This window comes from Taudactylus pleione, unplaced genomic scaffold (genome assembly GCF_031769625.1).
Source record: "Taudactylus pleione unplaced genomic scaffold, aTauple2 ptg001058l, whole genome shotgun sequence".
Lineage (NCBI taxonomy): Eukaryota > Metazoa > Chordata > Amphibia > Anura > Myobatrachidae > Taudactylus > Taudactylus pleione.
Genome location: NW_028285459.1, coordinates 632,362 through 655,978, shown reverse-complemented (window position 1 = coordinate 655,978; position 23,617 = coordinate 632,362). Strand labels below are relative to the sequence as shown.

The 23,617-nt window shown below is 47.8% G+C and overlaps 1 protein-coding gene and 1 long non-coding RNA gene across 4 annotated transcripts in view; one reads left to right on the top strand and one right to left on the bottom strand.

The window, feature by feature from the left end:
• Positions 1 to 2,290: 2,290 nt before the first annotated feature.
• On the bottom strand, positions 2,291 to 22,223 carry LOC148453945 (uncharacterized). 2 transcript variants are annotated; one of them, XR_015874856.1, is made up of 3 exons: positions 21,563 to 22,223; positions 20,677 to 20,798; positions 2,291 to 2,763 (listed from the first exon to the last, which is right to left on the bottom strand). It is a non-coding gene; the product is annotated as an uncharacterized LOC148453945 (long non-coding RNA). The 2 variants fall into 2 exon arrangements; XR_015874857.1 differs by lacking the exon at positions 2,291 to 2,763 and adding an exon at positions 11,164 to 12,959.
• The window catches only part of LOC148453944 (presenilin-associated rhomboid-like protein, mitochondrial), a 98,169-nt gene continuing 96,208 nt past the window's right edge, over positions 21,657 to 23,617 (top strand). For both annotated transcript variants that reach the window (XM_088461466.1, XM_088461465.1), the window contains exon 1: positions 21,657 to 21,757. The gene's annotated coding sequence lies outside the window, so the exon portion shown is untranslated. The remainder of the gene's footprint in view (positions 21,758 to 23,617) is intronic.

The following is a 23,617-nucleotide window of genomic DNA, read 5'->3' as shown; positions in this document are numbered from 1 at the left end:
TATATTATGCACAAGTAAAACAACCTCACTGATCATTTTTCGTCTCGACTATTATTACCACCATCTCCATACTGGCCTCCCCTGTTCCAGTATCGCTTCTCTCCTATCTGTATTTAACGCTGCAGCTAGACTGATCTTCCTCTCCCAATGCTCCACATCTGCCAAATCTCTCTGCTAAGCCCTACACTGGTTTACTCTCCCCTACAGAACTCTCTTCAAACTACTCACTCTTGCGTATAAGGCCCTTTCCAACTCCACTGTTACCTACATTTCTAACCTCTTCTCCCTACATACTCCCTCTTGCCCACTCCGGTCGGCCAATGACCATCACCTTTTCTCCCGTCTTTTTACCATCTCTCACTCGCGAATCCAAGATTTCTCCTGTGCTTCCCCCCCCCATTACTGAAATGTTTTCCCTCGTTCTATTAGACTATCCCCTAACCTGCATAGCTTTAAATGGGTGCTGAAAACCCACTTGTTCATAAACGCATATCAGCTCACTGCTTAACTATGTTGTCACAAAGTTCACCTCACCCTCTTTCATCCTACATCTCCCCCACTCCACCCTCAGCTCCCCTGTCATCTGTTTGTCTCCCTGACCCCTTACTAAGTAAGCTCCTATGAGCAGGTCCCTCCTGTCTCAGCATCTACTACTCTTGCTCACAAACTACACTCTTTACTCCTTGGACACTGCCTGAGACTTCACTTCATCTTTCCTTCGTATCCTCTTCTAGTGGCTCTTAACCTTTTAGTTGCACCCTAGCCTTTGCGTACAGGTTTCAGCTTGTAATGAATATTCCCCTTGCCCCACTGGCATCAGTAACTATGTTGAGAGTTGTAGTGTTATATGCTAATTGTATATTGTATTTCTTATTGCAGAGGTTTTCAAACTCTGTCCTCAGGACCCCACACAGGTCATGCTTTCTAGGTCACACAACAGGTGCACAGGTGTATTCATTACTCACTGACACATTTTAAAAGTTCCACAGGTGGAGTTAATTATTTCACTTGTAATTCTGTGAGACCTGGAAAACATGCTCTGTTGGGGGTCCTGAGGACAGAGAACCAGTGGCTTATTGTATTAACCAGTACTGTCTTGTCATTGGCCCCCTGTACAGCACTGCGAATCACATGTGGTGATAAACAAAGCTGAATAATAATAATAACCTAAAATGTTGAACATAGATGACCCAGATATCTCTTAGCATAATTGCTTATCAAAAACGGTGGCAGCAGTCCTGTGAAATGCGTAACAAGGTTTATGCAGTTTCACATGCTGTACCAGACAATCAAGACATGTTTTGTATTAATGACATAATACGAATCTTCAATAACTATTAACTGACTACTCATTTGGGGAAACTTGAGCCAGAAAGGACCTTGTTTAGCATTTGGATTCTGTTGGAGAATTTTTCCCCTTTTAAGGCAACATAAACCACCAAATGCTTGGACCTAATTCCCTGAATGGTTAGGGCACTGGTCCGTATATTTTCACCCTTTTAATGTCTGTAATGGAAAACCATGGTTAGGCATAGATGCATTTTCGGCAAAATAATCATCTTACGCTAGCTGTGTTGCATGGGATCTGGCAACTCACTCACGCCAGGCATATTGCACTGCATCAACAATTAACTCCCAAGTGCTTCTGAACTTCTTCCCATAAGGTGTGACTTCTGTATACAATTAGCTGCAGCTAAATAGAAACCTCCTGTGAAGGTTTATATATATATATATAAACAGCATATAGAAAAACATGAGCTGCGCAATTGATTCTATATAAACAGCGTAAAAAACAATAATATAATCCGATAAGAACAAACAGGCGGCACTCCCAGGCTGGTGTAAAAACGAGTGTATTTAGCAATCATTTTTACACCAGCCTGGGAGTGCCGCCTGTTTGTTCTTATCGGATTATGTATGGGCTTTTGTTCCCTTAGAGGAAGGCATTCTAGCCAGTTTCAGTTGGTGCCAGCTGCCAGCAGAGTGCCGGTTCATGTACACGTGGTGTGTGTGTGTGTGTGTGTATGTATGTATGTATATATATATATATATAAAAAAAAAAAATCAATAACTATAACACCGATGTCTTATTGCACATAAAATCCTGTTTGCTTTTTAAAAAAATCCAATGTGGCTTTTAATCCATTTGTTGGAGACAAAGTATCAGAAAAAGGTATTCAAAGTCTAAGGAAACTGAATTTAAACCTCTATACGCTCCTGCCTATACCTTCTAAAATTGACGCTATATGCGTACGCAGTCATACAGTAAAATTAAAGCCTTCAGACCTTGAAAATGTGTTTCCAAAGCACAAAGTATATTATTCAACATAAAAACAGTAGGTTACACGCTGTGATCTAAAGACAATTTAGCGCAAAGAAATTATACAGACCCAAGGTACAGTTATACATACGCACTGGGACCAGTTACCGGCATCCTTAAAAAACTTCCATCAACAGCATCAGCATGAAGACTCCAGATTGGAGTCTGTAAGCACATTTATACCCTTACAGGGATAAGCAATACAATAGAAAAGTTTGGCATGGTTTCATTGGTTACCAGTGCGGGTGCATCTGTTACAGGATATTTAACAGGTTGATTCAAATGGACACAGGTCAGCCTCTGACAGCCTATTGTCTCCTCTATCCCCCCTGCATGCAAATCTAAGCTGTTAATTTTACAAAGTACATTTTAGTGTTTTATATCTCTACTGTTCATAAGTTGAGAATGCAGGTTGCGATCTTCTCACCGATGATACCGGAAAGCTGATGAGAAAGAGTCGATCAGTACAACACCAAACACTGTTTGCTTATCATGTACTAAATCTTAGATACCAAATAATCTTTTATTTCACAACATTAGCAATAAATGAATAAACCCAGGATATTACACTTTGAAGCTATGGAACCTTTTACTTGAGTGTGCAGTGTGTAAGTATTATGGGTTTGAGAAAAGACGCTAGTTAACTTGTGGCAGATGCGTACGCATGAAGCTAATAAACAGCGTTCACATGCAGGATATCATGCATTCGCTAATGTGCGTTATGTTAACAGCGCAACTGTGCGTAATGTGCGGTGTTTATGCATTTTAGTCTATTTATGATGGATTTAATATATATATATAATCATTCCTTACTAACATTTTTAAACTGCAATGCAATGTGTTATGGGCAGTGAGCTTCACTCTCAAACAGGGTGGAGACCCCCAGCCGATTGCTGGTGCCATCCTGTCTGACAGTGAGTTTAAAAGTTTTCTTCTGCCTAATTAGGATACCTGTGTCAGTTCTTTTCAAGCAGATTTCAAACCATTGTTCATTCAGTCAAATTCAAGTGTCTGGGCCATATTACAATTGCCACAGCTACACCTGTCCACATGTGGGGTCTCTCCATTTACATGCAAAAACACCCACAGTTCCTGGTGTATTGTCTTTTCTAATTACTTTTCTCAGAAAGCTGTTTTTCTAGTGGTTTTGGTATTTTTCTATGCAAGGTTGTCCCCAGAATGGGCTTGTCATGGCTTCTAAAAGGATTACCAAAAACATTGCCATCTGTACTTAGATAGTGAGTTATAACTTAAAATGGCGCTGGAGGGCCATTCGCAAAATGGCGTCGTGCAGATTCTTATTGTTAAGATGGAGTCTGGTTGCCATTCGCAAGATGGCGTCGCTCCAAGCTATTTTTACACTGATTCTGTCTCAGCCACTAAACCAGCTTCGACAAGTCTACTGGTGAAGACAGCTTGTTAATATTTGTCAGTATTCGCTTAATCAAGCAGAGTAAAAAAGGTATCAAAGTCTCAGAGACAGCTTGGTAATCATGTATAAATATTTGTATAATCAAGCAGTCCTTGTGTATCGTATAGGCTATATAAAATAAGCAAAGAAGATTCTTAAAAAACAGGGATTTCCTGTAATCCTGTGTCCGTATTACTCAGGAACCCTTTGATTCCATCTAGATTTTGGAATTATAAGCAGACGCTCCAACACATACATACATCAACACTGCTGGTAGTGAGGTCAGGTATAGTGGCTTAATTTAAAATGACCACGGCAGCTGCTGGCAACTCACTCTTGCTCCTTGCATGGATATAACTGCTCTATGATAACGCGTCGTCTGTCCGAGCGTCCTCGGCGGCATGTCTCGAGGCGGCTGTATTAATCCTGGCTGGGCTGATATCGGAGCAGGATGATGCTAGGTTCACTTGCGTGCAGGGAAAGGTGTGGGTGGAGACCTTAACGCGCTTAGTCACGCTCACGTGACTTTCTCATGGCGTATTGAGGCTAGATGAGCAAGGACACATCTGTACACATTGTTTTCCTCTAGTGTAAATGTTAGTGTTACCAAAGTTAGCCTTTATTAGACAAGTTATTTTGTGAAATTTATTATTAACTTTGCAACATAATTCTACCCTATGATAGTGAATTAAATTAACAATCAATTTTCTTTTAAGATTGTTTCTTATTAAGTGAAAAACCTATTAGCTGTCTTTGCTCCATATTATAATGTTGAAGGACTTCTGTGGATATACAGATGTGTCCTCACCCGTCTTTGCTGCAGTCGCGCCAGACTGCCGCTCATGGCGCGCCTGGTTCTTTGAGGCTCTGCTAGCGCCTTGCATCTTTTTTTCCGAAAATGCATCATGCCCATATTCAATTTGAGGCGAAATGTCCAGACTTTTCGCCTCCTTCACCTGTTTTCCAGGCGGAAAAGAATCACGCGCGTGCCTGCTATTCAGTCTGAGTACCCCCGTTTAGCCCTGCAGAATGTGTTCTGCATTTTTAAATAGCAGCGGCAGGTGTTTTTTCCCGACATTGAAGAAGTGATGCAGAAGAGCACTAAGCTTTTTTTTTTTGTTTTTAAAAGTGGTCCCATCAAATTTGGGGTACATGAAAATGGGTACTAACATATTTAAGTCCCTAAACTAATTTTTAAAATATTCTGCAAAAAAGTTCCTGCCGCTAGTAGCCTATTCTAGAATACACCTGCCGCATACTTACAGAATACCCCTGAACCTATTTCGCAATTTTTAAACACTATTCCCCTATTTTTTTTTCTCCCCAAAATTTTAAATTTGTTTGGGGTGTCCCGAATTTTTTTTTTTTTTTTTTTTACACATTTCATTTTAAGGTGGCATTCCCTTTTAAGCCTGCATCCCTAAACCCCAATTATGCATTTTTTTTTCCGCCTGCTAAAGGCTGGCGAAAAATTATTACCGTGTTTTTTTTACTTTGACTTTTTGCTCCTGCAAAAAGTCAATGTAATTGAATATGGGAATATTTCAAATAGGCGAAAATTACGTCAGCGGCGATAAATTTCGCCTCAATTTGAATTCGAGCAATGCAATGCGACTAGGACAAACCAGGAGACTGTGCTGATTAATTTGCTGAGTTACACTTTAATATATCTGTGTGCGACAGAGTCTTTCAAGCTGTATATGAAGTGCTACGATGTAGTAGCCGCATCTTTTTTTATTCAGACTTCCGCTGTAGCTTATATAAAGACTCCGGTGCGCACAAATATACAAGTGTCACATATGAAATTAATCGACATAGCCTACTGGTGCATCCTTGTTGCATCGCATTGCAAAAAAGATGCCCGGCGATAGTAGAGTAGGACGGGACGTGACGGCTCACTCGCCTCAGGCAAGCCGCGCTGCATGGTGTATGTATTGAGGCTAGATGTATGAGGAGACATTGCAGAGCCGGCCCTAGCCCATTTGGTGTCCTAGGTAAAATTTTGACTGGTGCCCACTAACAACTTCCCATACCGAGCTGAACAGCCCCTCAGGAAACAAACAGGTGGCCCTCCTCAGTAGGTGCTGTCGACGTTTTAAGACCCATCTGTCTTTTCATCAGGACATGTCTTGATGAGAAAACCAATGGGTCTTGAAACATCAACAGAACATATGTGATTTGTGACAAAATATCACTGTCACAACTACTGAGGAGTGGCACATTTTTTTCCTGAGGGGCTGTTCAGCTCGGTAAATGTATCCAGAGTGTCGGGCTGAGTGAGTGAGTGAATATATATATACAGACAGACATAGATATAGTGCCTCTGGTAGTCAAGACCATCACGACCATCGGGCTTACGACGAGACCCTTGTGGTAGGGTCTCGTTGCCGCAAGCCCCAGAGAGATTTCGGCTCTCACAGAGCTGAAATCTCTCCCACTGACATCACTCATGATGTCAGTGGGGCCACCCCCAAACGGAGGTGTTCACATGGGAACGCCTCCGTTTGGGCAGCCACTTCCCCGGCCCGCCCACCAAAGGGGGCGTGCTGTCACCCAACATCAACAGCACGCCCCCTTTGGTACGAGACCCAGAGTGACAGTTTGCCAGTCGCTATCCGGGTCTCGCGCATGCGCACGACGGAGCCGGCTCCGTCGCGCACATGCGCACTGGGCCACCATCCACCCGCTTACGAGCGCATAGCACTTGCGAGCTGGTCTGAATTAGGCCCAGAGTTAACAGAGGTAGGGACGTTAAGCATCTAGGAACCTCCACGCTATTACGTCATCTGCAGCGAGCTCATGACAGGTGTTTGATAACAGAAACTACTGCTAAAAAAAGAACAAGCAGTCCAGCATTAGCTAGATGCCTTCTCTCTACAAAATCCCAGCACCTGCAATCTCCGCCGACAACACCTTCCTCCTCAATATCCTCAGGAATGATCAGTGGTAGCCCAGCATCCAATTTGTTAATTATAAGTCACGGTGACTCCTCCACTTTCCAGGACACCTCAGAAGAAACTGAATCTTTGAGCGCTAGGCCTGCTGCTGGTGGATCTTCATCCCAGAAGTGGACCAAGAAGACTACTAGTAGTATACCAAAAAAACAACTGTTAAAGAATCTCTTGCAAGGGGAAGCAAGTATGACAACTCTCACCCTGTCGCACAGCGGATCACTGACGCCATGACAGCTATGCTAATATTAGATCTGCATTCAATATCTGCAATTAATGCAGTGGGATTTACACAGTTAATTGAGATCCTGTGTCCCCGGTACCAAATTCCATCTCGGTTTCATTTTACCCGAAAGTGACGGCTGTACCAGGATGTTAAACAGAGCCTAATTAATGGCCTGCAAAATGCTATTGTACCCACTGTCCACTTAACCACAGATATGTGGACAAGCGGTAGTGGACAAACTAAAGATTACATGACTGTGACGGCCCACTGGGTGGGTGTATCGCCTTCAGCAGCAGCAGTATCTAACAAACAACACCAGCTCATTCAGAGACAGACAACTCTGGGCATCACTGGATTCAATAAGAGGCATACCGCTGACAACCTCTTAGAAAAAGAGATGTCATAGAAACATGGCTTACCCCACTTGGACTCTCCTCAGGATTTGTGATTTCTGACAACGCTACAAATATAGTGAAAGCATTACAGCTGGGTGAATTCCAACACATCCCCTGTTTTGCTCACAATCAACTTAGTGGTGCAGGATTTTTTAAAAAACGACAGGGGTGTGCAGGAGATGCTGCCTGTGGCCCGAAAAATTTCAGGACATTTTCAGCAACAGCGTGCAGGAGATTGCAGCACCTGCAAGAGCAGTTTAATTTGCCTGCCATCAACTGAAGCAAGAAGTGGTAATGAGGTGGAACTCAACCCTGTATATGCTTCAGCGGATGGAGGAGCAGCAAAAAGCCATCCATAGCTATACAACAAGCCATGACATTGGGAGAGGAGGGGGAATGTACCTGAGCCCAGCACAGTGGAGAGTACTTTCTGTCTTGTGCAAGGTGCTCAAACCATTTGAAGTTGCCACATGTGAAGTGAGTGCTGACACTGCTAGCTTGAGTAAGGTGATTCCCCTGATTTCACTTTTGGAAAAGCAGCTGGAGAAATTGAAGGATGAGATTAAACAAAGTGATTCCGCAAAGTATGCTGGACAGATAGATCAAGTCCATTGTTCGCTTCGCCAGGATCCACGGGTGGCCAAGATCTTGAAATCTGATCATTATAGTTTAGCAACCATGCTTGATCCTAGGTTCAAGTCGTATGCTGTGTCTTTCTTTACAACTGACCCAGATCTTAAAAGAACCAAAGTGCTCCTGGTGAGCAAGTTGGCAGCTGAAGTGACACACGGCACTACGATGACGTCTCCTCCTTCAGTTTCTCCAGCAGCAGCTAGAAAAAAAAAATCACCTTTTCCAAAAGACCCAGTGGTGATGCAGATAAGGCAAGTCAACATTTTGACATCTGGTCAGGTCTAAAAGATTTGCCCAACACCAGTGACACCTCTACCATAACTCCATCTAATACGATTACCATCCAAAGAATGGTGGAGGATTATTTTCAGGACACCGTACAAGTAGACATGTCCCTTCAAATATTTGAAGAAAAAAAGCAATTTGGAGACCCTTGTATAAACTGGCTTTGCATTACTTAAGCTGCCCACCCTCCAGTGTGTACTCGGAGAGAGTTTTCAGTAAAGCCGGGAACCTTGTGAGCGAATGACGTAGGAGGCTACTTCCACAAAATGTAGAATAAATGATGTTCATTAAAATGAACTGGAAATTTCACGAGGAAAACCTTTCCCACCAATCACGTCACAGTAGAGAGTCTTCTGTAATGGTGGATTCCAGCGGGGATGAATTAACATTGTGTGAGGAATCGGATGATGTACACACTGATGAGGGCGAGGATGGCAATGATGGTGATATCTTGCCACTGTAAACCTGTTGCCTTTAGTAGATTGGTAGATTTTTTGTGGGGGCCCAAACAAACCAAGCACTTCAGCCACAAAGTGTCAGTACCTGTCGCTGAAATGCTTGGTTTGTTAAAGTGTGCATGTCCTTTTTAAGATCCAACATAAGGGTGGGTGGGAGGACCCAAAGACAATTCCATCTTGCACTACCTTTCATTTCTGCCACTGCTGTGTGACAATGTTTCATAGATGTGCTTTAAACTGTGGTGTCTGTGCCACTGCTCTAACGCTTGGTAACCAGTCACAGCTTAAATTATAGTTTTCACCATTATTGGCCAAAGGTTGTGAGCTGCAACCTTTGGCCAATAATGGTGAAAACTATAATTTAAGCTGTGAGGTGGTCTAAATTGACTGGAAATGACTGGAAATTAATGATATTGAGGTTAATAACACTCTAGGAAGAAAAAAAAGCCCAATTTATGTGATTTTAGCTTTTTTTGCCAATTTTTAAAAAAAATCCAAAGCCAGTCACCGAAGTTTGGCAAATCCAAAACCGGACGACGGATTAGAACCAAACCCGGCAAAAATGGTCCGGTGCACATCCCTAGTTAATTTTATATACTAGTGAGAGGTGCTGTTATAGTCTGGAATTAGACACTATATACTGATGTCTATTGCAGAACATTTATTCAGTATACGTTAAAATGATTAATGACTCAGTCCTGGGTAAACATTAAAAAGCATATGCCCATTACTCTCATCAAAATATTGTCAGATAGTCCACTGCTGTGTGCAAGTCAATTGCTGTGGGTATTGGGGGAACCAGCAAGAAACGCACAACACGGGCCCCCAGAAAACGGGGGCATGGTCTATTTTCTGGGCGTGTCCCAGAGCTGGTGCCTGCTTCTTCTGAGGCAGCTTCACTGGCCCCCTGCTGTGTGAGAACACTGTCCAGTGGCGTAACTATAAATTTTGCTCCCCCATGCCAAAAAAGTTTCAGGCGCCCCCCCCCCCCCGTCCAAAGATCAAACGCACCCAAAGCATACGTTTAAGGTGTGTGGTTACATGATACAGCAATGTGCCTTACACATTATGACACACTAAGTAATGCCACTTAGCATGTCATAATGTGACCGCACCCCCTGCACCCTCCGTAGTTACGGGAGTTCCGCCACTGAGTGGCGTAACTACTGCCCCCGTCGCTACCCAGCGCCTCCAAGCCACCGCGGGGGCTGTAGTTACGCCACTGACACTGTCCATCCTGAGTAACCTGGGGTTACAGAGATGGCCGATGTTCAGGCACATTATACAATGGCTGCATTCTTGGTTGCAGCAGCAGGTCACAGTCTAACAGGAAGAGTCTCTTTACACAAGATTCCTCCTGCAACATCATATTTTAGCATTGCTGCTGCATCCAAAGATGCAGTAATGATGCTAAATGCGTACAGCTACAAATCAGGGGCCTGATTCTGCAAGGATCGCAACTGAGATTATGCATGCAATCGGCCGATTGTTGGGTTCTGCGTATGCATAACAGTGCGCGTGCGCAAACACTCCACTGCAATCGCAGTGACTACGCAGACCCATCACATAGTGATTAACAGAAAGTACCGTGTGGGGGTGGTGACTGGGTGGGGGGGGGGCGGTAAAACGCATCATTATCCACTGCGATGCCATACTCAGCTTGTGTACTCACTGCACGCGATGAGGTTAGCAGATCCTGAGTACGGTCATACCTTGTGCAAATGTGCGTGAGGCTGCGATGGTTTTCGATGTTAGCAATGGTTTCGCAGTCTTGCTAAGTATTATGGATGTGTGTAAGGTAAGGTGGGCGTCCTTATGTTGTGCTGCGGCAGAATAGCGATTGCAGATGATTAGCATAACATCGCAGAGATTCTGCGTGAATAATCGTTTTTGCAATAGCGGTTGCGATCCGTAGTGAATCAGACCCCAGGTCCGTAATTTATAAACCAATATAGTAGGGACATGCTGTGTTTTCAGCGGAATGGGACTGAAATACCAGTTCAAATCCCGACAGCGGATGCCCAAAAGGATGAAGATCCCGACTGGGGCAGATAAGTACCCTAACCCTCCCCTGTCCCCCCACTAACCCTCCCTTAGTGGGACCTAACCTCTCCCCCTAGTGCCTTACCCTAACCTCTCTCCGGGGGTGCCTAACCCTAACGCCTCTCTTACCACTCCCTAAACCTAACCTCCCTCCGGGGGTGCCTAACCCTTCCCTCTCCCTGGAGGTGCCTAACCCTCCCCCTGGAGGTGCCTAGACCTAATCTCCCCCCCCCCAGACCTAACCTCGCTAGACTCCCTAATCCTAACCCTCCCCCACTATGGCCCCAGACTTATCTTTGTTCGGGATGACGTCCTCGGTGTTCCGGCGTTGGGATTAAGTTAAGTGTCAGTATTTCCCTTGTCGGGATTGAGACTTACATCCACCAGTCTCATAACTACATCCCGTTTTCAGCATGGCCAAACTCTTTGGAGTCGTGGACATCATGAAAAGGAAACAAAAACACCCATAAGCATTTGCAGCCATGCACTGCTTTGATAATCTTGTAGAAATACAAGTGCCAGCATGCCTTAACATGGGATCTGTAGTATCACATTAAAAAAAAAAATCTGTGACAAGAAAACAGACACAGTTACAAAAAATGATTTAATAAAAGTTCACCATATACCTCCACAAATGTACTATTCACCTAATTTGATGGGGATCCTCTGCCATCTTCCATACTTTCTATTTTTGCTAAAGATATTAGGGCCTGATTCAGACCCGGACGCTAAATTGCACTCGCTCTGAGTGATGGTTGCCTGTCTGCGCATGCGTATGTCGCAGTGCGCGTGCGCAAACTAGTACGAGCGATGGGATTTGCTCGCTCGCCCTGAAAATACTGCCCTGTGGAATGAGTGACAGCGCCGTTTGTGGGTGGTAACAGGGGAAGGTGGTTGTGAACGGGGGAGTGGTGCTGCGAACACAGGCGTGTCTAACCATCAGAACGGAGTTTAATGGGTGTGCATAATTAGCAAAGCAGTGTCATTTAACATGTCACTTGGTTGTTTTTCACCCTGAAATGCTCGCAGGTCTACCTCTACGAGTAGCTCTGATGGCTTTCGATGTTACCGATTAATCCTTCAAATACCAGAGATGACGTGTGTTGCGAGTGGCAAGGGGGCATCTTTTTACACTAGCGAGCGCTTATTGCCGGGGCTCGCTAAGACATAGAGAGCGTCCTTACGAGACGCAGTGCGAGCGCTTAATTTAAATATTCGGCCACTTTTTGACAGCAAGCGGCCGCAATCTGCGAGCGGGTCTGAATCAGGCCCTTAGTTCACAATACTCATTTATCAGAACAACAAATTTCCATAGTAACAATTGCATTCAGACATGTTCCATATTTGAATCCACAGAGAATAAAAATTACCTAAGGGCCTGATTCATTAGTGATCGCAACTGCCATTACGCATGCAGACGGCCGATTGTTGTATTCTGCACATGCATCGCAGTGCGCGTACATGAAGGTCTAGCTGAGATCGTAGTGAGTATGCAGATCCATCGCAGAGTGATTGACAGGAAGTGAGTGTTTGGGAGTAGTGATGGGGGTGGTTGGAGAAACGCCATTACAGAGGCGTGCATAAATTAGCCACTGCGATGCCATACGCAGCTTGGGCTTTCACTGCGTGCAGTGAGGTTAGTAATTTCTGAGTAAGGTCAGAACTTTTCGCAGTGGACTTGCATGCGTATTTGCAGCTGCGATTGCAATAGTGATCCGTAATAAATCGGGCCCTAATTTCTTTGCAGATCTCCTGACATAACTGACTGGCCAATACATAATAGCTTAATTTGCTTGGTCTGAGAATGAAAAAGTCACCATGATGTGTTAGTTGCATTTTAAGGCCTGAATCAGAGATGGACACGATGCAGATGGGCGTTTTCCTTTGTATTGCGCATGCGTATTAGTTGCACTGCGCATACACCACAATTACCAATGGTGGTTGCAGAGTGAGTGACAGTCATTGAGCATTTTGTAACGAGGGGAGCATTTCTTGGGCATGTATTGGCCAGCAACTGCATCTGTGTACAAAGCTTCACCGGCTCCAGCGGCTTACTTCTGATGAAAATTCTGAGCAACCATAGAGTTGCTTAGATGCTTGGTGGTGCATCTTTGTGTGCAAGTGGCATATCAGACACACCACCGATGAGTCTCTCTGTCCAAGCCCTTGTGGCTTTGTCATATTTTGTGGTATCGCTGCATACGGCTATGCAGTGGTGACGGGATTATCATCCACCTCTGTAAAAAGAAAAGTTTATTGCAATTCGGGCTAGAATTGTGATACAGCGTAACTAGCCCTTTCATAGGTTGTTGCTATTCCCTATTTTAGCAGCAACCAGCCCAGGCTATGAGGTTGGTGCTTAGATCACTCTACATTAATATCCCAATCATCTATTATGGTTTATATGTATATTTATGCAAAAGGTAAATTTCACATAATGGACCTCATTCAGACCCGCTCGCAAGAGGGTCAATGTTTAGGCACTGCACATGCACAGCGGCCGCACTGCGAGTGCACAAGCCCCGGAGCGAGAGAGAAATTCTCTCGCTCTGGAGCTCACTACAAAAGGGGCGGCTGTCGATGTTGATCGACAGCTCAACCTGTTTTGTAGGCATGGCGGGGGGGTGGTGTCACCATTTTGTGGGCAGCGACCCAACCTTAGGGTCTCGTCGCAAGCCCCGTTGGTCGCGATGGTCTTGACCATCTCGACCATCAACCTGGTCGGTCGCTAAAGCTGTGGGTGGTAACCCACAGCTTAGCTAGAGACCAGGGGGCCGCACTTCAAAAGCCAAGTGTCCGCCCTCATTCAGAACGAGCGCTCGCATTTTGCGAGTGCTTCTGAATGAGGGCCAATGTGCTTAGTTACACCTATCATAAGATACATGCAAAAACACCTAATTGCATAATATTTTCTGGGAAGTCTAAAATTCTCATAAATGTGTGGACCAGGGTTCAATTTGTAAACTTAAAGAGCAAGGCATAATTTTATGCCTTTGCACACTTTTTATGCAACCAGGACAAGGATCACAAAACCAGTAGAAAACACCGCTGCAGTCAGGGCCCGGTGTGCCCGCATCCTCACTAGACCGCCGGGGCCTTATTGTCTGACGCTGGGGAAAGGCAGCAGACGCTTCTGCTGCCACGAGGCCAGAGTACCCAGCCGTTTGATGCAGCTTAAGGGGGGTAGGTGCTCCCACGGCAGCTCCTCTCTTGACCCAGTCGCGGTCCCATCAAAGGTTTTTGCGCATCTGGGTCGCTCCTACCCGCCTCGTGTAAATGAGATTCTCACAGTCCACTATCAGTGTGCTGTTGCAGCTGATGGTGTCAGGAGGTTTTCGGGTCAGTCTCCCTGTATACCTCTCCCATGGGTCAGGTATATGGTGCTCTATATTCTACCAAGCATCGTGTTTTGAGTAGTTGACTCACAGTCCATTGCAACTAAAATCTGAATGTACTGAGGTGTGAGGTTCCTCCTACTGTGGATGCTCATGTGTCGCACTTAGTCAGAAATGCTACGTTGCCTATTCCGTTAGCATCTTCTCTTAAGGATTCTACAGATAGGAAAATCGAAACATGTCTTAAGGTAATATTTTCATCATCGGGAGCTGTTACTCATCCAGCTATGGCTGGAGCCTGGGTAGCCAAGCCGTTGAAGAATGTACGGGGGCATTGGAAGACTCTCTACCAGATTCTACCAGTGAAGGGGTGTAGAGGAGGTAGTGGGTGACAGGGGTACAGAGAGGGGCATAGAGGAGGTACAGGCAAAGAAGAGAGGTGCAGGGGTATAGGGGGGTAGTGGGGGCAGGGGCACAGAGGAGCTAATGGGTCAGGGGCACAGATGATAGGGTGGTTTAGGGGTATAAAAGGGTAGTGGGAGCATGGGCACAGAAGACAGGGGCCATAGAGGAGGAAGGGGTACAGAGGAGAGGAGGGTGCAGGGATATAGAGGGTTGTGGGGGCAGTAGCATAGAGTGTTGCAGGGGTATAGAGGAGGAGGCATAGATAATACAGGGGCACAGAAGAGAGGGGTGCACAGAGGAGGAGGTAGTAGGGGAAGGGGCACAGAGGAGAGGGGACAAGGGCACAGATGAAAGGGGTGCACGGGTACAGAAGACAGGAGGCCATAAAGGAGGCAGAGGTACAAAGGAGATGGAGGTGCAGGGGTATAGAGGGTTGTGGGGACAGGAGCACAGAGGAGAGGGTGGTAACAGGGTATAGAGGAGGTAGTGGGGGCAGGGGTACAGAGGAGGGGGCATATATGAGGCAGATGCATAGAAGAGAGGGGAGTGCAGGATTTAGAGGGGTAATGGGAGCAGGGGAACAGAACTGAGGGGGGTGCATGGTGATAGAGAAGTTAGTGGGGACGGGCACAGAGGAGAAAGGTGTGTGCAAAGGTATAGAGGTGTTAATGGGGGCATGGGCACAGAGGAGAGAGTGGTACAGGGTTATAGAGGCGGCAGTGTCAGCAGAAGCACAGAACAGAGGGGATGCAAGGGTATATATGGGGTAGGGCACAGAGGAAGGGGGTGAGCAGGGGCACAGAGGAGAGGGGGCAAAGGGGTTTAGAGGGGTAGTGGGAGCAGGGGCACAGAAGAGAGGGGGTGCTGGCGTATAGAGGAGGTAGTCGGGGGCAGGGGCACAGAGGAGGGGCCATAGATGAGGCAGGGGCACAGAGGAGAGGGAGTGCAAGGGCACAGAGGAGGGAGGTGCGGCAGTATATAAGACGTAGTGGTAGCAGGGGCACAGAGGAGAGGGGGCATAGAGGAGGCACGGGCAAAAAAGAGAGGTGCATTGTATAGAGGGGGTAGGGGCACAGAGGAGGGTGTGTGTAGGGGTATAGAGGAGCTAATGGGGGCAAAGGCTCAGAAGAGAGGGGTGTGCTAGTGTATAGAGGGTGTAGTGGAGGCAGGGATACAGGAGAGAGGGGTGCACAGAGGAGGTAGTGGGGGCAGGGGCACAGAGGAGAGGCGGTGTAGGGGTATAGAGGAGGTAGTGGGAGAAGGGGCAAAGATGAGGCAGGGACACAGGAGAGGGGGTGCACAGAGGGCAGGGGCACAGAGGAGAGGGGGCAGGGGCACAGAGGAAAGGGTGGCGCAGGTGTATAGAGGAGGTGGCAGGGGCACAAAAGACAGTGTGCCATACAGGTGACAGGGACACAGGTAAGAGAGGAGGTGCAGGGGTATAGAGGGTTGTGGGGGCAGGAGCACAGAGGAGATGGGGGTACAGGGGTATAGAGGAGGTAGTGGGGGGGGGAAGGGTCATAGATGAGGCAGGGGCACAGGAGATGGGTGCACAGAGGAGGTAGTGAGGGCATGGGTACAGAGGCAAGGGAGGTGCAGGGGTATAGTAAGGGCAGGGGCACAGAAGACAGTGTGCCATACAGGAGGCAGGGGCACAGAGGAGAGGGGGGTGCAGGGATATAAAGGGTTGGGGGCAGGAGCAGAGGGGGTTGCAGGGGTATAAAGGAGGTAGTAGGGGTCTGGGCACAAAGGCAAGAGGGGTGCAGTGGTATAGTAGGCGCAGAGGAGGGGGCATAGATGAGGCAGGGGGACAGAGGAGAGAGGGGTGAAGGGGTATAGTTTGTTCTGGGGGCAGGAGCACAGATGAGAGGGGGTGCAGGGGTATAGAGGAGGTAGTAGGGGCACAGAGGAGGGCGTGTGCAAGGGTATAGAGGAGCTAATGGGGGCAGGGGCATGGGCATAGAGGAGGGGGTTACAGGGCCACAGAGGAGGGGTTGTGCAGGGGTATAGAAGAGCTAATGGGTCAGGGGCACAGAGGATAGGGTGGTGGGAGCATGAGCATGGAAGAGAGGGGGTGCAGGGGTATAGTGGAGGTAGTGGAGGCAGGGGCACAGAAGACAGGGGGCCATAGAGGAGGCAGGGGTACAGAGGAGAGGAGGGTGCAGGGATATAGAGAGTTGTGGGGGCAGGAGCAGAAATGGTTGCAGGGGAATAGAGGAGGAGCAGGGGCACAGAGGAGGAGGCATAGATGAGACAGGGGCACAGAGGAGAGGGGGTAAAGGGGTAGAGAGACGGTAGTGGGGGGAGCACAGAACAGAGATGGGTGCAGGGGTATAGAGGGGGTAGTGGGGGCAGGGTCACAGAGGAGGGGGTTCTGGTGGTATATAAGAGGTAGCGTCAGCAGTGGCAAAGAGGAGGGCGGGTGCAGGCATATAGAGGAGGTAGTGAGGGTAGGGGCATAGAGGAGGCACAGGAAGAGAGAGGTGCAGGGGTATAGAGGAGGTAGTGGCGGCAAGGGGCACAGAGGAGAGGGAGGTGCAGGGGTATAGAGGGTTGTGGGGGCAGGAGAACAGATGAGAGGGGGTGCAGCGGGATAGATGAGGTAGTGGGGGAAGTTGCAAAGATGAGGCAGGGGCACAGGAGAGAGGGGTGCACAGAGGAGGAGGTAGTGGGGGAAGATGAAAGGGGTGTAGGGGTATAGAGAGGGTAGAGGGAGCCAGGGCACAGAAAAGAGGGGGGTGCAGGGGTATAGAGGGGGTAGTGAGGGCATGGGTATAGTGGAGGGGGTAAAGGGGTATAGAGGAGCTAAGGTCAGGGGCACAGAGGAGAGGGAGGTGTAGGGGTATAGAGGGGGTAGTGGGAGCAAGGACAGAGAAGAGAGGGGGCCATTGAGGAGGCAGGGGCACAGAGGAGAGGGGGGTGCAGGGATATAAAGGGTTGGGGCAGGAGCAGAGGGGGTTGCAGGGGTATAGAGGAGGTAGTAGGTGTCTGGGCACAAAGGCAAGGAGGGTGCAGTGGTACAGTAGGCTCAGGGGCACAGAGGAGGGGGCATAGATGAGGCAGGGGACAGAGGAGAGAGGGGTGAAGGGGTAAAGAGATAAGTGTAAGCAGGAGCACAGAACAGAAGGGGGTGCAGGTTATAGAGGGGTAGTAGGGGCAGGGGCACAAAGGAGGGGATGTGCAGGAGTATAGAGGAGCTAATGGGGGCAGGGGCACAGAGGATAAGAGGTAGTGTCAGCAGGGGCAAAGAGGTGGGGGGCCTAGAGGAGGCAGGGACACAGAGGAGAGGGGACAATAGAGGTGTCAGTAACACCGATAAGAGGGGGTGCAGAGATATAGAGCGGGTAGTGGGGGCAGGGTACCACGGGTAGGGGGGGAAGGGAGAGTGTTAGGAGCTGTGAGGGAGATCAGTAAAGGTGACCTGTGTGGGAAAAAAGGTGCCATGATTGGGGGAGGGGGGAGTGTTAGGAGCTGTGAGGGGGATCAGCAAAGTGACCTGTGTGGGGGAGGGGAGGGCGGGAGGGGGTGTCGTGAATGGGGCGGAATCAGTAAAGGTGATGTGTTGGGCATGGAGGGGAAGTGGCAGGAGCGGTGAGGAGGGTGTCAGGCTGTCACAGGGGAGGGAGCGATCACAGCAGTGAATGGTTGACGGAACTCATGGCATATATAACATTTCATTCTTTATAGACTTTAGTCAGGAACTGAAATCTTGAGCTAGATAAGTCTTGTGGATCTTATATTTCATATACGCCTTGAGTGCCACCAAACATTCCCGTGTGTGTGTGTGTGTGTGTACATATATTTACATGTATGCATACAGTATGTATAATAAATATCTATCCATCACAAAAATTCAGATTTAAAAAATAAATTACAGGTTGTAATGTAACAAAAAGGGAAAAAGCCAAGGGGGTGAATACCTTTGCAAGGCACTGGATACAGATATATATACAGAGATATATATATATATCTGTATCCAGTGCCTTGCAAAGGTATTCACCCCCTTGGCTTTTTCCCTTTTTGTTACATTACAACCTGTCATTTATTTTTTAAATCTGAATTTTTGTGATGGATATATATATATATATATATATATATATATATATATATATATATACACACACACACACACACACACACACACACACACACACACTGCTCAAAAAAATAAAGGGAACACTTAAACATCACAATGTAACTCCAAGTCATTCACACTTCTGTGAAATCAAACTGTCCACTTACGAAGCAACATTGATTGACAATCAATTTCTCATGCTGTTGTGCAAATGGAATAGACAAGAGGTGGAAATTATAGGCAATTAGCAAGACACCCCCAATAAAGGAGTGGTTCTGCAGGTGGTGACCACAGACCACTTCTCAGTTCCTATGCTTTTTGGCTGATGTTTTGGTCACTTTTGAATGCTGGCGGTGCTTTCACTCTAGTGGTAGCATGAGACGGAGTCTACAACCCACACAAGTGGCTCAGGTAGTGCAAGGATGGCACATCAATGGGAGCTGTGGCAAGAAGGTTTGCTGTGAGCGTAGTGTCCAGAGCATGGAGGCGCTACCAAGAGACAGGCCAGTACATCAGGAGACATGGAGGAGGCCGTAGGAGGGCAACAACCCAACAGCAGGACCGCTACCTCCGCCTTTGTGCAAGGAGGAACAGGAGGAGCACTGCCAGAGCCCTGCAAAATGACCTCCAGCAGGCCACGAATGTGCATGTGTCTGCTCAAACAGTCAGAAACAGACTCCATGAGGGTGGTATGAGGGCCCGACGTCAACAGGTGGGGGTTGTGCTTACAGCCCAACACCGTGCAGGACGTTTGGCATTTGCCAGAGACACCAAGATTGGCAAATTCGTCACTGGCACCCTGTGCTCTTCACAGATGAAAGCAGGTTCACACTGAGCACATGTGACAGACGTGACAAAGTCTGGAGATGTCAAGGAGAATGTTCTGCTGCCTGCAACATCCTCCAGCATGACCGGTTTGGCAGTGGGTCAGTAATGGTGTGAGGTGGCATTTCTTTGGGGGGCCGCACAGCCCTCCATGTGCTCGCTAGAGGTAGCCTGACTGCCATTAGGTACCGAGATGAGATCCTCAGACCCCTTGTGAGACCATATGCTGGTGCGGTTGGCCCTGGGTTCCTCCTAATGCAAGACAATGCTAGACCTCATGTGGCTCGAGTGTGTGAGCAGTTCCTGCAAGATGAAGGCATTGATGCTATGGACTGGCCCGCCCGTTCCCCAGACCTGAATCCAATTGAGCACATCTGGGACGTCATGTCTCGCTCCATCCACCAACGCCACATTGCACCACAGACTGTCCAGGAGTTGGCAGATGCTTTAGTCCAGGTCTGGGAGGAGATCCCTTAGGAGTCCATCCGCCACCTCATCAGGAGCATGCCCAGGCATTGTAGGGAGGTCATACAGGCACGTGGAGGCCACACACACTAGTGAGCCTCACTTTGACTTGTTTTAAGGACATTACATCAAAGTTGGAGCAGCCTGTAGTGTGTTTTTCCACTTTCATTTTGAGTGTGGCTCCAAAACCAGACCTCCATGGGTTAATAAATTTGATTTCCAATTATAATTTGTGTGTGATTTTGGTGTCAGCACATTCAACTATGTAAAGAACAAAGTATTTAATAAGAATATTTCATTCATTCAGATCTAGGATGTGTTATTTTAGTGTTCCCTTTATTTTTTTGAGCAGTGTAGATAGAGATATATATCTCTATTTTTTTTTTTTCCCGCTAGGCTGTTTTGGCGGGGCGCGGCGCCCTGCCCTCCTTCTGGAGGGCAAAAAGCACCCTGCCCTCCAGGAGGAGGGCAAAAAGCACCCTACCCTCAAAGCCTGCGGGTGCCGTTCTCACCTGCGGGACGCAGTGTCCCGCGGGTGGAGAAACATGCGATGACCCAGGCACCGCCGGAGAATAGACGCCGGGCGCATGCGCCCGGCATCTATTCTCCCTTTCTGCAGCGCTTGGGGGCTGCCCGGCATGCCCCCAAGTATGACGAAAAGGGGACGCGTCTTATAGACATGCCCCCTTTTCAGGCACGCGCACAAAGTTGCCCTCTCTAGCTCCTGCCGCCGGAGCTAGAATGAACATTATATATATATATACATATATATATACACACACACACACACACACACACACACACACACACACACACACACACGGCTACATCTCATGAGTCATCACTTACCTTATTGCCTTGAAGAATGCTCCTTGCTTCTGCTCCAGGTCTGGCTGGCGCTGCTCCTCACACACCACGACTCCTCTGACCTCCAGCGGCATGGCGTGATGTCATGCCGCCACATGCGCCGTCTCCAATGGAAAAAAATAAATATTGGACAAAGACAGGGGCAAATGCCTAACACATACATACACATATATACATACTAACACATGCATACACACTAACACACACTATCACATACATACACGCTAACACATAACTACGGGAGGCATTACTATTGGAGGCACCAATTCTGGGGGCATTAATATTGGGGGCTCTACTCTTGGGGGCTTTACTTTACTTTGAAGGTGGGGCATTACTACTGGGGTACTACTACAGAGGCCACTACCACAGGGGGCATGACTACAGGTGTATTATTACTGAGGGCATTTATACAGGGGGCATTACTATTGGGCACACAGAGGGCATGACTACTGGGGGCATTACAATTGGGGGCAGAACTACAGAGGTATTACTACTGGGGGTAGTTATACAGGGGGCATTACTATTGGGGACACAACCACAGGGGGCATTACTAATGGGAGTATTGCATAGGGGACACTGCATAAGAGGCACCACTCCTGGCGACACTGCATAAAGGGCACCACTACTGTGGGCTCTGCATACAGGGCACTACCACTGTGGGCACTGACACTACTGGGGTCCCCACTGCGCATACCCCCAGTTAGTTATTCACATTTAATAGGGGCCCCCACAGACCTTAATCCGGCCCCGAGTATGATACATATACAATAACACATACCCAACAACACATACAGACACATATATACACTCTAACACATACATACACAATAATAAATACAGACACATACATACAGTTCTTATTACTTACACTGATGCAACAGCAGGATGCTAATGGAGGCAGGGTTTAGCCACATCGGAAATAGCAGCAACCATGGAGGCAGACATTAGGTCTCGCCTCCTCCACGATGACGTAATTCCCAGTTGTAAGTGGGCGAGGATTGTCGCATTGACTTCGCCCCCATTCCGGTAAGAGGTGGAAGAGTGGAATCGGCCCATGGGAAAGGTGAGGGTGTGCATCGGGGTAGGAGGGGATGTGGGCCCCCTCCCGTTCTGACACTGTCCGGGCCCGGGACTCCACTCCTGATGGTGGCTTTGAGTGCAGCTGTGCCCGCGGCGCCTCCTCCTCCGCTCTGCCTGTGCGCTGGCGGTGTGGGGGGTCATTGAATGCAGTTCGCGACCGCCACTTCCCCTCACACTCCGACGGGAGCAGCCGGCGGTGTCAGGAACTACAACTCCCAGAGTCCCTTACGCTGCTTGGTTAAAGGAGCTGTGTGCGGTAGCTGCAGAGTGACCTGGAGTCAGCAGACAAAAACGGCTGAGGCTGGGATGGGGTTGATGCCGGTGTAGGTCGCCGAGCAGTGGGCACGGAGGGCGGGTATCATCACCCTCTTCTCCCCCCACCTCCAGCACCGCACATGGCTTTACACCTGACAAGGAGCGCAGCGCAGGTATCTGGGAGTCCCGTCCGACTGGTGAAATAACCCCCCTCCTCCTCCTCCTCCTCCTCCCAGATTCCTGAGTGACGGAAGTTGCAGCATGGTGCTCACCTGGGTAGCAGCAGGGCTCACCCTTTTGTGCGGGCTAAAAGGCAGCCATGTTTGAACACCCAAGTGAAGCCACTCACCCTACACCCCCTGCTGGAGGCTCCTACTGTGGCTGCGCAACAAGTCTAAATTCCACACCTAACTTGAGTTTTGCCTTTCCAAAAACCCCCCATAGACTCCGATAGATATATATATGTGTATATATATATATATATATATATATATTATTGCTAGAGGCCCCAACACATTTGTTGCCCAGGGGCCCCCACAGGCCTTAATCCGGCCCTGTCTACTAATGCCACCCCGCAGCACCTGCGACTATGTCCAGCTCCCTCCAGCCCCTCTTACCTGATGTATTCCGGCAGAGCTGCTCCTGGGTTCCCTCCTCAGCGTCACGGACATGTGTCACATGATGCTTATGAGGGGACTCAGGAGCCATTTAAAGTCTTTGTTTCATGCAGCAGCACTGACAGTGACAGTGCAGCTGCATGTAATAGAACAGCCCCGGCTTCTGAGCCCGACCCCCATCCGGGAACAGGTGCCGCTGGACACCTGTTCTTGGCACGGTTACATCAACCCTGTGTGGGGGGCCCCCTATGTGTGCGGGCCCCGGGACGACAGCCCCTGTCGCCCTCCCCTTAATCCGGCCCTGACCGTATGTATACTGTATGTTTTACAGTGCAGGAGGTGGTATAATCTACAGTATAATACAGATCAGGGATCGCATTGCTGTGTGTACATATTTCAGTGTATGTGGTATAATAGAAAAAGATATACAGTATAATACAGAGCGGGATTTACTTTGCTGGGGGTGAGTAGGTTATACTAAGGTTAATATACAATATAATGCAGATCAAGGGTTACATGGCTGTGTGTTAATTGATATTACAGGTATAGCGGTAATACAGGATAATACGGAGCAGTGATTGCATGGCGGTGTGTATATATATTAGGGAGTCAGGCATAATAGTGATTTAGGGCCTCACCAAAATGAGTGATAAATTTCACTGTGTATGATGAATGGTGCTCCAGCCAATCAGCTCCCAGCTGTCGACTGTTAGAAAAATGATAGTTGGGAGCTGATTGGCTGGAGTACCATTTATAATACAGTGAAATTTATCACTTGTTTTGGTGATAAAAACTTTTTACTAAATGGGGGCCATAATATACAGTACAATGCGGATCAATTGTATGATTGGATTGGTATATGCATTAGAAATCATGTCAGTGAGTACATTATTGAGTGTATATATATTGCAGTGCAGGACAAGAGGTAATCTGATTACCTAATAAATACTATAATATAGATCAGGGAACGC